Source organism: Mus pahari, chromosome 18 (genome assembly GCF_900095145.1).
Source record: "Mus pahari chromosome 18, PAHARI_EIJ_v1.1, whole genome shotgun sequence".
NCBI lineage: Eukaryota > Metazoa > Chordata > Mammalia > Rodentia > Muridae > Mus > Mus pahari.
Window position 1 is genome coordinate 29396373 of NC_034607.1, and position 16283 is coordinate 29412655.

Below are 16283 nucleotides of genomic sequence, written 5' to 3' on the forward strand. Positions count from 1 at the left end.
GGAAAGGAAAGGAAAGGAAAGGAAAGGAAAGGAAAGGAAAGGAAAGGAAAGGAAAGGAAAGGAAAGGAAAGGAAAGGAAAGGAAAGGAACAATTAGAGGAGTCTGGGTAGATCCAAAAGTAGTCTTGATGTCTGGAAGATCTTCATATCGTCTGTCAATACACAGAGAGATCCACTCTGAAAGAGACACTAATTAGAGCACTAGACAGGTTGTCTTGGACAGATGATGCTATGTAGCCTATGCCACCAACCAAGGCCCTTGCTGGAGAAATACTAGCATGATCACAGCCATCTTAGCAGGGATGGAAAATATGATAGCCTGATCCCTGGCTCCCCGTTTACTAATGCTCAGCTAGTTAATATTCTAACTCAACACAGTGGCAACAACAAATATTAAACTACAGCCTCCCCATTGCCCCATCCCCAGCAGAGATAAAACACTGCTTGCTGACGAGCCAGATTCTTTCCACCTCTTCCACGGGGGCAGCACAGTAGAGTTGATAGAAGAGGTTCAATATTATAGACCTGCACCAGAGAATGGTTTTCCTCTTCAAGAGATAGTGCCATACTACATGCTCAGTGTTGGTTTCTGTTGTGGATGGAAACTCTTCTTGCCTGGAATTTGAATGGAGGGTGAGAACAGACAGCACGTTTCTCTCTTCACTGTAAATTACAGCTCAGTTCCTATGGATTTTCTGAACCAAGGACCTATCTAATAAAGAAATGAGTCGTTTTCTTAGGAAACCCATTTCTCTAAAAGACAAAGCAAAAGACAAGGGTAGTGGGTATAACCTGAGATGAGCATGGAGACCCTTACGATAAAGGTTTGAAGGTAGAGCCTCCCATCGGATATGCACCAAGTGAGGTAGGCCTCCAGGGCAGAGGGTTCTGAATGGATGGAAACAGGGGAGGTAATGAATGCCAGTTGATTCTCTGAGACCAAGGACTATGAGCAGACCTGTAACTCACCCTACAGACACCACTTTAGCAATTGCAGTTCTAGGGGACTCATTCCCAAAGGTTTAAATTTAATATATAAGAGAAGTGGATTTGAGCAGCACCGCCTTTCAAAGCTGTTGGATGTGTTGTCTGCTGGCAGGCCCACAGCAAGGTCCTTCCCCAAGGACTTCCCTCAGTTGCAAGAACCAAGTTGGTCCAAAGTTACACCCAAATTAAATCACCAGTCACTGGAGTAAAAATAAATAAATAAATCACACATGAGCTCCTTGCAGCCTTTCAAGACACCTCAGAAGAGCCATCCCCATTGGAGGGCATCACAGAGACTGGCTGAAGGCTCTGTTGCAACCATACTGTTGTTCATTTTCTCCCAGCGTACAGCCTGAGTCACTGCCCCTCACCCCCCGCCCATTAAAAGTGTCATTCCTAACCTCACTCCCAATAAACAGGCTCCACACAAATCAAGTTCCAAGGTTTGCTTCCCATGGAATCTAAATTATATTTGGCTTCTTTTACAGTTTTGGCATGATTTAATATATTATAAAGCTTTCTGTACATTTATAGCATGGAATAAATAAAAGTCCCAATTGCATAAGCTGGAAAACCTCATACACTTGGTATTATAAACAAGACCAAGTCACTGAGCCTTGTGGTTATCATTTTTAGGTAAGTCTAAAGCTAGTTACATGCTAACAAAACACAATGCACATACAAGAACTCCAAATAACATGATATATTCTGTCTAGCTCACAACCTAAAGTATTTCAGAAAAAGTTTATTTTCTGCACATCGTACACTTCTGAATATTTTCCAGGCTAGGATTAATTTTCATTTTTGTTTGCCACTCTGTATCTATCTTGGATTTGATCCGCACGCAGCAGCTCCAGTTGCAAAGAGGAAACTTTTGCTCTATGATTTTATACTTCTATGTTATAAATGTTTTTAAAAATACATCTTTAAAGTGGGTTTTACTATATGCTACTCTATTGCTATAGAATGATCCTTCAGACTGAACTGTAGTGGATGGTGTCTTTGGTTAAAGATAAGAATTCAGGGACCAGATGTGTTTTTCTAGTGTCAACTTGAGAGGTGATTCTAAGTCACCCTAACCTGAATGTCCTCGGTTTCTCGCATTTTCAAAAGTGACGTACACCAGCATTTTTACATCATCACCAGGGTCCTCGATCTTGTTTTTATGGCTACTGCAATCTCTGTTTAAATATGCCATAGGCTTTTCTCAAAGGTGTCACACTCAAAATGTGAATCTTGACTTTCTGCCCCCTCTGCCAATGGTGATTTTTATCCAGTCTTAGAAATTAATGTTGCCATTTACTTTATCAATCAAGTCAAAGTTGTATTTGATTCATTGTTTCTCCACTCCCAAAATAATCCATCACTAGGGTCTGTCACCTGTCTCCAAATGTCTCCAAACAGCCATTGCTATCCATCATCACCGTCCATATCCTTGCCGAGCTCCATCTGTTATGTCCTACCATGACCTCCTAGATGGCCTTTCCCACCTCCATTCCAGCCCCTTTCAGGACACATAACAGTCAGAAATCAAGAAATGTTTTAATGTAAAGCAAAACACATTAGGATTCCATTTAGTTCCTAATGCTTCCCACTGATCATGCAATGAAATAAAGGCTCCTTATCATAGCTCACAGGCTCCTCTCTCTGTCCTTCCTCCTCCCTGGTTCATGTCACATCATATCACGTCACCTTCACTCTCCAACCTCAAACACTTTGTCTTCAGTTGCCATTGTAGTTTTTTATCAAACGTGCCAGTTCCCTTTCTATCCCTGAAACACCTGCTCTGTTCCTTCAGTCTGAAAGGTTCTGGCCCACTGCTTCCTGTCACCTGCTAATGCAATCAATAAGGTCTTAGCTCAATTCTCATCTCCAAGAGGTTTCCCTGATCAGCATCAAGATAGACTGTGATGCTCTTCTTCCCAGGAATACATTCATTGATTATCCTATTTAGTTCCTGTACACTGCTTACTGCTATTTATCCTAATTCATTGGCTACTTTCTCTTCATGGTACATAAAAACGGGACCTTATCTGGCTTCTTACTGTCGATGTATTAATATTTTACTGTACCTATACTGTACATAGTGCTCAGTAGAGATCTATTAAATGAATATACCAAAAGTTACAGGTAAAATAATATGGATATGAAATGTGAAATTAATATGTTTATGGTATAGCAAATATAATACATATGCATAATATAAATTTACTGACAAGTCTGTAGTTGTATTGCTTCACTACAAAATGCATAGAATGGGATTTATATCTAACACAATGTGTATTAAAGATGAAGCAGTACTCCGTAGCTCCAGCTATTAAGCAAACACACATCAAAACTACAATGGGAAATCACTTTGCACTTGGTAGAATGGATATTATGCAAAAGACAACAATCACTGGTAAGGACAAGGCTAAAGGGAACCTTGTACAATGTTGGTGAGAATGTATTTGTACAGCCATTGTGTAAAACAGTTTGTAAAATGTCTCAAAAACAAAAAGCAAAACTACCATATCATCCTGCAGTCATATGACTTTCTTTTTGAGGCAAGATCGCATGTATTTCAGGCTAGTCTCAAATTTTCTATGAAGCCAAAGATGGCCTTTGACCTTCTAATCCTTTTGACTCTGTGTCTTGATACATACTCAAAGAAATGAAAGCAATATCTTAGAGTTATCCTCAATCAATTGTGCATTGTAGCATCCTGCACGGTGGCTAACAGATTAATATGTCTGTGGATAGATATCTAAGGAAATATGAGACCAAACACACACATGCACATGTGTACACACCACACACACACAAACACACACATGCTGTAGTCATAGTTGGCCTTTTAAAAGAAGGAAATTCATGACTCACTGATCATGGGGACAAGCAGAACTACCTTCCAGAGGAAGGAAATTCCATCATTTACAGCATCACGAATGAACCTGAAACATTGTGCTATGCACAGCAGGCCAAACATACTGCCTGTTCTCATTCATATGTGGAATCTAGGAATGCTTCAGTCACAGAAACAGAAAGTACCGCAGAGATTGCCATGTAAGAGGGGCGTGAATAAAGACTTGGGTATGTGAGTTGTGTAAACTCTACAGACCTTATGCACAACCTGATGACGCTGGTTGACAATGTTACACTGCATTTGAAATTTTCCAGGAATAGAACTTAAGTTTTCTCATCACATTAAAAAAAAAAAATGCATATAAGCCGGGCGTGGTGGCGCACGCCTTTAATCCCAGCACTCGTGAGGTGGAGGCAGGCGGATTTCTGAGTTTGAGGCCAGCCTGGTCTACAGAGTGAGTTCCAGGACAGCCAGGGCTACACTCAGAAACCCTGTCTCGAAAAACCAAAAAAAAAAAAAATAATAAAAAGCATATAAGGTATGTTAATTAGTTAGCATGAGACATTTTGCAACGTACCTGTATCAAAGCTTCACCCATGTACTTAACTATCTTCAATATATATTTTTCAATTGTATCTCCGTACAGATTTGTAAAGAAGTCTATGAAAACTGCAGATTTTAGGCTTCTTGGTGGTTTTCTTTGCATACAAGTGGATACATTACAAACTTTGTCTCCTCAATTCTGAGACAAATAACGTTTTTCTCACATTTTAAATGTCCTTGCATGTTGCAATCCACGGGGTTAATCTAATTTAATGATGTTTCTTATACTCTACACATTAGGTTCAGTGTATTAAGTGTCTGTTGAGTGAGTGCCCTGCCTTGTAAATGGGGCAAAGGTGTGGGACTCTGAGGCAAGCAGAGGCAGAGGCAGGATCACACAGGAGCTTCGCTGTGTTGGGTTACCTCACTCTGCCAGCAAGAAAAGGAACAGACCTCTGACTATGATCTCATTAATACCAGGCTCTGACAACCAATTTAAAGGATATCTGGGTTAGAAAGAAAAATCAATGTGACGGAGACTTCAACATTGCAAATGAAAAATCTCCTAAATTATAAATTAAGATTTTTTTCACATAATCACAGCTCTCTCTTTGAGTAGTTTTAATAGCCTTGGTGGTGTCTCTGAGATTTCCCCATCTATACATCCTCTAATTTGTTCTACTTTATTTTTTTAAGTGAGAAAAGCCACTAGTACTTAATTTTCATATTCAGGCAATGTTAGCACCTAGGAAGTGTAGAGCAGATTCAAGTTCACACCTCTTCTGCTGCTATTAGTTAGGTGAGGAACATTTAATTAAAGCAGTGAGATTTAATAATTTCTCAGAGTCTTCTTATCTGTGATCTGAACACACTTCAGGCCTAGAGCTAAAACTGAGTCCCAGGGTAACAGAAGGAATCAGAAATAGCTTTCCTGGTTTCCATCATTGCAGCACCCCTAAGTGGCCAGTAAGAAGTCAGGGCAGGTAAGTTTCCATATGAACAAAGAAACTCTGTAAGGTCTCTTGATCTTAGGGTCATTATGGGATGCCCTTGCCTGTGAACTTGGTGAGACAAATGTCTAACACCTAGTAAAGGCTTACAAAAAAAAAAAAATACTGTCATAAAAAATCCAATGGTAGCATACTTCTCATACTCTTAAGATTCCGTTTAAGTGAGTTAACTCAGGATCTCTTTCTGAGTGCCCACAACAAGCAGGACCCTGCTCTACATAATAAGGATTGGTAAGTCATCGAAGACGCAAAGCCCGGAACCTTGTATTCTAGTTTCCAAAGTTAAAAATGAAAAAACCAAATAGTAGCATATTATTTTGTATGTAGAAGCTCTACTCTATGTTAATTGTACATGTGTTCATTCTTTTAACAATCACAAGAGCCCCACAGCATGGCCGTTACTTCCTACTACTGAACTCTTCAGTCCTTGAGGCTTAAAGCCCCGTGTGTTAACTATGACTCTTCAGTGCCTCTTACACACTCTGCCCCTTCTGACCACTGAGGTATAAGGTGGACAGCCAGCAGAAGTCCTCACCTTCCATCACATTCATTTTGAGTAAACAAGACAATCAGAAGGTCATAGTTTCAAATAGTGACTAGAAGCGCAGTGCCTATAAGAATAACACATGTGGGACCATCAAGGACATCTCTAGGGAGAAGCTGGAATAAGAACTGAATGATGGAGAGAGGAAGGCCTGTGTTTGCAACTTCAGGACCAGTGTGTAGGAAAGCTCATGAAACAGAGAACCTATGAGCAACTCCGGGCAAGCTCTGCACAGTGAGAGGCCGAGAGCAGCCTGAGGTCAGACGGGAGACAACACTGGTCTGTTCCAGGTCCTGATCCCTGGCCAAGTTCTGGAGAACAATGTAGGTCATGACAACAGGTGAGGGTTTTATTTCCAGAGCGATGGGAGCCACTTTAAATTAATGAAGACACAATTCAAGCTTATAAAAGACTCTAGGTGTGTGGGGGGGGAGATAAATCGAAGTCCCTAATTTAAGATACTTGGCACTTTTATTTTTTTGATTTGTTCATTAGTTAATTTTCATTTTCTCATGTTTGCATAGTCTAAAATAAGCTTAAAAGTGGGTGGGCTGTTATCATTCTGCCCACACGTTTCCAGCATATGCTCATTAGCAGAAATGCTCCACCATGGAACTGTAGAGCAACTGCTCTGAACCCTACAAAGAATTGTAAACAGAACCAATTCCAACTGTGGAGGAGTGAATAATAAGGAAGGACAAATGGCTTCCTGAGCAGTAATGAGGCCCTCCTTCCGGATGCATGGGGACCTGACTTCTCTTGAAGGTCACTTGTTTAGACACTAGGGACATATTACTCTATTTGACTGTTTTTATTTTGCTTTTCATATCATGAAGTTCCATAGCTGTTTGGAGGAAAGTCTATAGATACAGAACTAACAGCACACAGCACTGTCCAATCAAGACATATCTAACAGTACTGGGGCTAGGGTCTCGGTCTTCTGTTCCTAGGAATTACATCTTGTGTTGGTATATCATGAAGAACCCCAGGGTCTAGGCAAGGACCACAATGGTCAAGGCATGTGGTCACAGAAGGCTCCTCAAAATAGGAGCTTGCGTAGAAGTAGATACTTAAATATCTCCTCTGGTGGCAGGAACTTTTACTGTCTATATTGCCCTTGCTCCCAGACCTTCTACTATAATTCCCAATTGATTTCACACAATGTTGGGTTAGTTCTCCTAAAGCGTGGGCTGTTTGCACTAGAACAATAACCTACATGGCTGGAACATGCCCCTTGCTGTGAGAGAACAGTCTGGCTCTCACAACACATCTTTTTTTTGTTAAGAGTAGCTGCCTAGGCCAGACCAGCTCTGTTAGTAGATCACCACCCACCTTAGTCTGGTCAGCTATGAACCAGACTGTTGTCCTAATGCAGACACCAAGTTATAGCACAATAGAGAGAAGCTTGCCAGCTAATGCTGGGTGATTGGCCAACAACCTGGTAATAGGGACATTGTATCACAGACACTCGTGGTTACTATTCTTCAACACAGCAATATGGCATCTACCTTGGAGATCGTATAAGAACCACATGTTTATCTCAAGGAGAAATGATGAATACCATGCCCTAATCTGAGATAATTAATAAAGAAAAAAAAGGAAAAATTCTAATGAACTTAAGATCCCTAGGTTTTTTTTTTTTTTAAATCTTTTAACTGTGTAACTTTTCAATTGGCCTTAACTGAATCTAATGCTTACAAATAAATATATAAAACTCAATAAAAAACATTTCCAATGTATAAAATAGCAAGTAAATTGTGATTTTTTTTAGACAATTCTCATGATAATATCTCATAACAGCATTGTAGTATGTAGTTCTGATTTCTTTAGTCTTTTGGGGGTAAAGGAGGTCCCCTTCATGTTGATGGTGGTTTGTTTGTTTTTTTCTTGCAAGAAAGAACTGATGGGCCATCAAAATTATTTATCAGGTAAAAGAACTGGCTGCCAATACTGACTACCTACCCACACATTAGAAAAAGAGATTTGAGCACAAACACTTGTCTTCTGGCCTCTACATAATGTGCTGAGACGCAGCCACATACATGCACAGGCACAGGAGTAGGCACACACACACAGGGACATACAGAGACAGGGACAGAACATAAAATGTAGTAAAAATTTTAAACAGACAAAATTTTATATTACTCTAATTTTCACTTTTTAAAAAAAAAATCTCTATAGAAAAACAATAGAGCAAAGTCCAGTTTACTTTTAGAATGCTGTAGAAATTTAACATATTATTTAAACACTTATTTTTATAATTACTAAGTGGGTGGCTTAAGATATCGCTGAGAAGTTAACAATACTGGTTGCTGACTCTTGCCTACTCTTGGACCCTTTTTCTCCTCCGGGTTTCCTTGTCCAACCTTGAAATGAGAGTTTGTGTCTAGTCTTGCTGCATCTTGTCATGTCGTGTTTGGTGGCATCCCTGGGAGGCCTGCTCTTTTCTGAGGGGAAACAGAGGAACAGAGGTTCTGGGAGAGAGGGGAGGTGAGGGAGCGGGGAAGACTGGAAGGGACAGAGGTAGGGGATGTTGTATCCTGGCTGCTCCTATAGAGGACCCAGATTCAATTCCCAGCACCGACTTGGTAGGTTATACCCATCTGTAACCCCAGTCACAGGTGATCCGCTACCCTCTTCTGGCCTCTGCAGGCTCACGGTGCAGAGACACATACAGTAAGAACACTGCCGCACGTAAGATAAAAACTAAATGAAAAGATTCGCAGCCATGCCATGCAGTGCCGGCCAGGGAAGACACCCAGAGGTGCACCGGCTGTGTGGCCCACCCACAGCGGGAGCCATTACACAATGTGCACGTATGACCTAGACATATGGGAGAGAAAGAGAAGCCGAGCAGTCTGAGCATTATGAGGAGAGGTGGAACTGGAGACACGAGGGTGGAGAAGAAAAGCATGTAGTCAGGCCTGGGACCGTGTTGATGTACAAGAGCTATTCAGAGATGGCCCTGCTCCTTACTGGCTACAGCATTCTGGAGAGTGGTCCACATCTCTCACCGACGACAGCACTCAGGAGACTGGGCCTTGCACCTCACCTGAACAGCACAGTAGAGCTGTCTCTGGTGGCAGGGGTGCAGGTGAACCGCCCTGAGGACATAAGAGCAGGGGAGGTGGGCCCCCACACCTTGCCAGCTGCAGCATTGGGTGAGCTAGCCGGGAGAGTGCCGGAAGCGCCCCCTGGTGGTGTAGTTGCAGGAGCGCTGGCAGGCTGACCAGCTCAGCTACCACCCCCAGGCGCAGACACAGGGCTGCGAATTGGCCCACCCAACATCAACCTCATCAATGAACTGCCAGAGCACGTGAAGGGGCTTGTGGGGCAGAACCAAAGCTGCAGGATCTCTGTGACACAGAGCAGCAACAGGAGATCCAAGAGGACTCCCAGTGAGCATCCAGTATTGATAATGTACTGGAATTATCCAGAAGCCAGAGGTCTCAAACCAGACCAAAGACTCACATCAGTGAACATTTCTAACTGAAGATATGTGAACAAAATCATATAGTGTGGGACACACTATGACACTACAGATCCCACGACGGGATGGGAAGATGAGTGAGATTGTGGTACATGATGTGACACAAAGAATCAATAAAATGTATTTTTTTAAAAAAAAAGAATTACATTACTTTTTTTCAAGAATCTTACTGTCGCTGAGTATCCAATAGTATGTGTATATATCTATATATAATATTGTTTTATTTAAGTCATCATAAATATTCCATTTTAGGAACACTATTTGGTTTTGATTTATTCTTTGAAAGCTTCATGCATGTATCTTGATCATATTTACCCTTCTTTCTCCCTCCAAAGCACTGTGGCTCCTACCCAACACATCTCCCTTCTTTCTGACTCATGACCTCTTTTCTTATTGAAAACAGATAATTCTTTCTCACATAATATATCCTGACTGTGGCTCCGCTCCCTCTACTGCGCCCCACTCCTCACCCATCGAGATCCACTCTTTCCTGTCTCTCACTAGAAAATAAGTGTGCTTCTAAGAGATAATAAAATAAGACAAAGCAAAAACTAAATATCAGGATTGGACAAAACAAACAAACAGAATGAATGGAGCCACCTCCAAAAAAAAAAAAAAAAAAAAAAGAAAAGAAAAGAAAAGAAAAGAAAAGAAAAGAAAAGAAACTCATTTGTTTGCACACTCAGAAATCCCATCAAAACATTCAACTGGAAGCCTTGATACATATGCAGAAAATCTGTAGAATTAAAAAGAGAAAAATGTGTGTGTGTGTGTGTGTGTGTGTGTGTGTGAGCTCTATCATGACATTGTGAGAAAAGGAAACTCCAAAGAAGCCATTGCATTCTATTTCTGTTGCCATCTACAGCTGGGTACTGGGTACGCAGCCTACTATTAAGAGTATTTGCTTCCCTAGTGAGACTCCCTTGGAGAAAACTAAATTTTCATTTGCAAGTGCTTTTCGATTGGAGATTGCTTCTGGGTTAGGGATGGAGTTAGGTGTCCCGTTTCTCCTTTCAGCTGTAGAGAACTAATGTTAAAATATATAAAGAGCTCATACACATATACATATGTACACACACACACATTTATATGTATATATATACCCAATTTACACACACACACATATATATCAACCCAATTTACACACACACACACACACATATATATAAATAAACCAATTTAAAATAGGTTACAAATCTAAATATTGAATTCTTAAAAGAGGAAATTCCAATTGTCTGAGAAACTCTTAAAGGAATGTTAATCATCTTCACCTGTCATATTACTATAGATAATATTTGAAATTCTAAACTTAATAGATATGGGGAGAGTGGAAACCTTCTTCCCGTTTCTGATTTCAGCAGAATTGACTTAAGTTTTCTCCATTTTAGTTGATATTGGCTATGGATTTGCTTTGAATTGCCTTCTTTATCAGTATCTTGAGGTATTTCCCTTGAATCCATAATTTCTCCTGGACTTTTATCATGAAGAATATTGGATATTGTCAAAGGCCTTTTCTACCTCTAATGAGATAATCATGTTTGTTCATGTGGTGGATTCTATTTACTGACTTTGCTATACTGAACCCAGCCTGCATCTCTGGGGTGGCGCTTACTTGATCATGGTGGATGATCTTTTTTGATGAGTTCTGGGATTTGATTTGAAAGTATTTTATTAAGTACTTTTGCATCTAAGTTCATAAGGGGATTTTTGTCTGTAATTTCCTATCTTTGCTGAGTCTTTATATGCTTTGGGTATCAGAGAAACTGTGGCCTCATAAAATAAGCCAATGTCCCTTCTGTTTCTATGTTATGGAATAATTTGAAGAATATTGGTATTAACACATCTTTGAAAGTGTGATAAAATTCTGCCCTGATATCATCTGGCCTTGAGCTTTCTTCTATTTTTTTTTTTAATTTAAATTGTTTATCTACTCTTGACTTAGCTGTGACAAGTGGTACTTATTGAGACAAGTATTCATTTCCTTTAGACTTTCCAATTTGTTTACATATAGGCTTTTAAGTGTGTCCTTAGGATTCCCTGAATTACCTTATTGTTTATGGGCATGCCCTCTTTTCATTTCTGACTTCCTTAGTTTGGGTATTTTCTCTGTGTCTTTTAATTAATTTAGATAAAGCTTTGTCTGTTGTGTTGATTTTCCCAGAAACTCCACTCTTTGTTTCATCGAGTCTTTGTATTGTTCGTTATGTCTCTATTTTGTTTATTTCAGCCTTAAATTTATCTACTGAGACATCCTTTGTGTTATAGTGTGATCAATTTTGGAGAAAGTTTCATGAGGTATGGGGAAGAAGTATATTCTTTTGTGTTGGGGTGATGATATGTGATGTAAATACATGTTAGGTTCTTTGGGTTTATAACCTTTGTTAGCTCCAGTATTTCTGTTTAGTTTTGGTCATTGTAATCTGCCTTTTGGTGAGAGTGGGTAAGGTGGTTTGAATAAGAATGGCCTCCATAGGTCCATGGGGAATGGCACTATTAGGATGTGTGGCCATCTTGGAGTAGGAATGGCCTTGTGGAAGTGTATCTATGGAGAAAGCGTATCTCATTCACTTCCTGTGACAGAAGTTGTAACTAGGAGTGGGGTATTGCTGTGATAAACCTGATCATGGTTTTGTTTGCAGGAATGTGGGCTCTGGGACATTGGGTTAGGGAAGCAGTGGAATGCTTTAGACAGTGGTACTGATGGGGATTGGTACTGTGGGGGCCTGGCTCAAGAGGATTCAGAGAAGAAGAATGTTAGTATGTGGCCTAGAGAGCATTTCTGATATTTTGGTGAAAATGTGGCTGCTTTCTACCCTTGTCCAAAAAAAAATCTGCCTGAGGTTAAATTGACAAGTTCTGGATTAATTGCTTCGGCAGAGGAAATCTCAAAACAGCCTAACATGGACTACGGACTAGGTAGTATCATTATTAATGTTCATGCTTATGCAGTCTTATAATGGAAAGGAGCAAGGTGATCAAGGAAAAAAAAAAAACAAAATATATAATTGGAGTCGAAAAGAGCAGTAGGAGGAAGAATGGTACTAAAGCCTGTGCTCAGGGAGATAAACAGATTAAAGGAGAGTCTGATGCTGAGTGGAATAAAGGGAGTGGTAACCTCAGGGCAAGGCCCCATCCAGCTATGCTTCCAACTTGTAAAAAGGAATTAAAGAAAAGCTTAGGGCCAGGTCTGGTGGTGCACACCTTTAATTCTAGTACTCTGAAAGCAGAGGCCTGCAGATCACTAAGTGTGAGGCCAGCCAGGTCTACAGATCAGGCTCCAGGACAGCCAAGCTTAAGCAGTTAAGAAAACCATCAAAAACAGAAAACTGATGAAGATGTAATTGAATGAAGTGGGGGGGGGGGGTCATGTTCCAGCCACAGCAAGCAGCAGAACTTCGCAGTTTCAGCCATGTGGTTCCGGCTTTAGAATCAAGGGTATAAGAAAAAAGTTGTGGAGTCTCCCTTTATGACTAAGGAAAACTGGTGAAATCAATCATGTGTCAGGGGTGTCGCTGCATGGTAGCTTAAAGAGGGTATGGTGTGAAGCTGTGAGGGTGAAGCCTGGATTGCCTTGGAGACCCCAAAATGTTGGAGATGCCAAAGCCATCGGAGACCTGCTGAGAGGAGCTGCTAACAAGGAGTTCAACCAGCCCAAGAGAAAAAAGTGTGTTGCAGTTAACGAAGATGAAAGGGGTTGGAGATCTAAAGAGCACTTTGACATCAGACATGGAGATGCAGAGTTTGAAGTTTGCCCAGTTAGCTTCCAGTCTTACTTTAAGTCTAGTATCTCCTCACTATGCTCCCTCTTAGAGTGATAGTGTATACCCCGTATCACTATATATTAAAAGTTTGTGATCGGGGGTTGAATGTGATTATATACATTGTATGAAATTCTTAAAGAACTAAGAAGAAAATATAATACAACAATGCCTGCAACTGAAGAGCGAGCTGCCTTCGTTAGGATTTCTATTGCTTTGAAGAGACACTATGACCATGGCAACTCTTATAAAGGATGTCCACTTCTGTACAAGAAACATGATTACAGCTTGGGCTGGAGAGATGGCTCAGCGGTTAAGAGCACCGACTGCTCTTCTGGAGGTCCTGAGTTCAAATCCCAGCAACCACATGATGGCTCACAACCATCGGTAATGAGACCTCTTCTGATGTGTCTGAAGACAGCTACAGTGTACTTACATATAATAAATAAATAAATCTTAAAAAAAAAATAACTACAGCTTAAATCACACACTGATAGTGGGAGACTTCAATACCCCACTGACTTAAGCTGTAGTCATGTCAATTTTACAAGAGCAGATGTCCTTACGTTTGGGCCATAGATGTTCAGATTGAAATGCCATCTTAGTGGATTCTTCCTTTGATGTGTATGTAGTATCCGTCTCCATCTCTTTTGATTAGTTTTGGTTTGAAGTTTATTTTGTTAGATATTTAAATGGTTATATATTTAGTATTTTGATTATTGTGTGCTGATAGGACGTTCTTTTCTGGTCCAGTCTATTTGGTACTCCATGTATTCCTTGTACTTTAACAGGCACCCCTTCCTTCAGCTTAGGAAAGTTTTCTGATTTTGTTGACAATATTTCCTGCGCCTTTAACCTGGTGTCTTTTCCTTTCTTGATTCCTGTTATTCTATTATTTGTTATTCTATTATTTGTTATTCTATTATTTGTTATTCTATTATTTGTTCGTAGGACCCTAGATTTCCTAGATACTTTGTAGCAGGGAATTTTTACATTCAACTTTTTTTTTTTTTTTGACTAGGGCATCTATTTCTTCTAACATGTCTTCTATGCCTCACACTCTTCCTTCTCTTATATTCTGTTGGTGAAGCTTGCCTCTGCGGGTCCTGTTTGAATTCCTAAATTTTTCCATTTCCAGATTTCCCTTCAGTTTGGGTTTTCTTTATCCATTCTATTTCTACCTTCAGGCCTTGTACTGTTTTATTCATTTCCTTGTCGGGTTACTTTGTGTTTTTGAAGATTTCTTTAAGGGATGTCGTCATTTCCTCCTTGAGGACCACTATCGTATTCATAAAGACAGTTTTAAGGGTTTCTTCTTGTATTTTGGCTTTGCTGCAATAGCCAGGGCCTTCTATGGTGAGCGGCTGGGCTCTGGAAGAGCCATGTAGTTCTGACTATTACTCATTATGTTTTTATGCTTGTTTCTAGGCTTCTGGGTTTGAGACTATTGTAATTCTAAGTGCTGATATCCGGCCTTGGACTTGTTGAGTGGGTGCTTTGGTCCTTGGTTTCTGTTGTCCTCTGATTCTCACACATGTGTGGGTGTGGTGGTTGTGCGTTGCCTGGTAGGGAATTCTGATATCCTGCTACCTGTGGTCACTGAGGGTGGCAGGTACAATGTCGTTTCTAGGTATTGGGAACTGAAACTTAGGAATGAGAATGGGCTACGAAGGGCTACTGAGGTCCTCCATGGGGGTTGCGGGGGGGGGGGGCAAGGCAGGCTATTCCACCACAGTCTGCCTAGTCTATGGGAAATGGGGTCAGAAAGTGAGGAGTGGGTGATCTGTTACGGAGCTGGGGATGACACTGCAAAACTGGACTTGGAGGAAAGGAAGAAGAGGTGAGGAGCTGTAGTTAGCCTACCTACTTAGCTGCCCTGAGTGGCTTCCCAGGAAAGGCCTGCTGGAAGGCATAGGGCATTAGGGCCTAGCATTGAGCAATGACTTGGGGGAGGGAGGCTAGTAACACACTGATATCGGAATAAAGCAAAACAAAGCAAGAAGGTAGTCTTCAGCAGGTCATCTGCTGCAGAACTGGGGATGAGGCCGGGGGATTGGATTTGGAGTAGAGAAGATTGGAGCAGAGAAGACAGAGGCGAAGATGTACAGTTAGCCTGCTTTCCTGGCTTTTTTTTTTTTCTTTTTGTATTTTTGTAACTATTAAATCCACTTAGTGCTCCTCATATGCACGATGGTTGTGGAGTCATCTCCTGGCCCTAGGCAACCCCAGTGGCAACTTCCCAAAGAAAATTTACTTTCTCTTCTCTATCAGCCATCTACAGTCTATAGCTCCTTAGCTAGGAGTAGGGTCTCAGGATAATATCTGTCTCGAATTATTTTAGCACTATGACAAAAATCTTAAAACAAGACCATGTTAAAGATGAAAGCCATTTTACAATTCTGAGCTAATTAAAGGGGATTTTAAACATATGCCTCCGTCAGAGTGATATGAAAAGGATAACTGAGAGGTTCCAGTCACGTTTTAGATATGAAGGCCTTTATAGAGAATAATCTAAAGTCTCCCTTCAATTCTTTGACTCAGCTTGAATACATGTTAGGAAGTAAAGAAAAAAGGCATCCATATGCTCAATCTCAGCCTCATCCAAAGGGATCTCGAGCCCCCTGACATTTATCAGATCATAGCTGCTGTCGCTCAGATCCCATCTCCCAGAACTCACTGAAGCCTACACTTCTACTCCAAATAGTGTTCACATGATTAGTGCAGCACAGAACCATACTCAAGATGTTCCAGGCAATTAATTATACAAGACGCATTAGGCTTTAGCAGGGTTTCAGGGCGTGCGCAGTGTTTCTTCTTCAAGGAATGGCCCTCCGATTATGTCTGTTCTTCTACCCTTCCCTGGGTCTCAGGCTTTAAAGTACACTGAACTCATCACCCTAAGGATTCAGGGTAAGTCTTTACCGGACCACTAGAATTGAGAGTGGCCTGTGAGCTAAACTGCCAACTCAGGGCCGTGTGGGCCTGCACAAGGAGCTGAATTGGATACTGTGAACACTCACTTGATTCTGAGATGACGAAGGCCTGGAGCCACATCAGCTCTTTGGCTCCATCAGGACTGAGAAAGGATGCAGCAAAAAAAAAAAAAA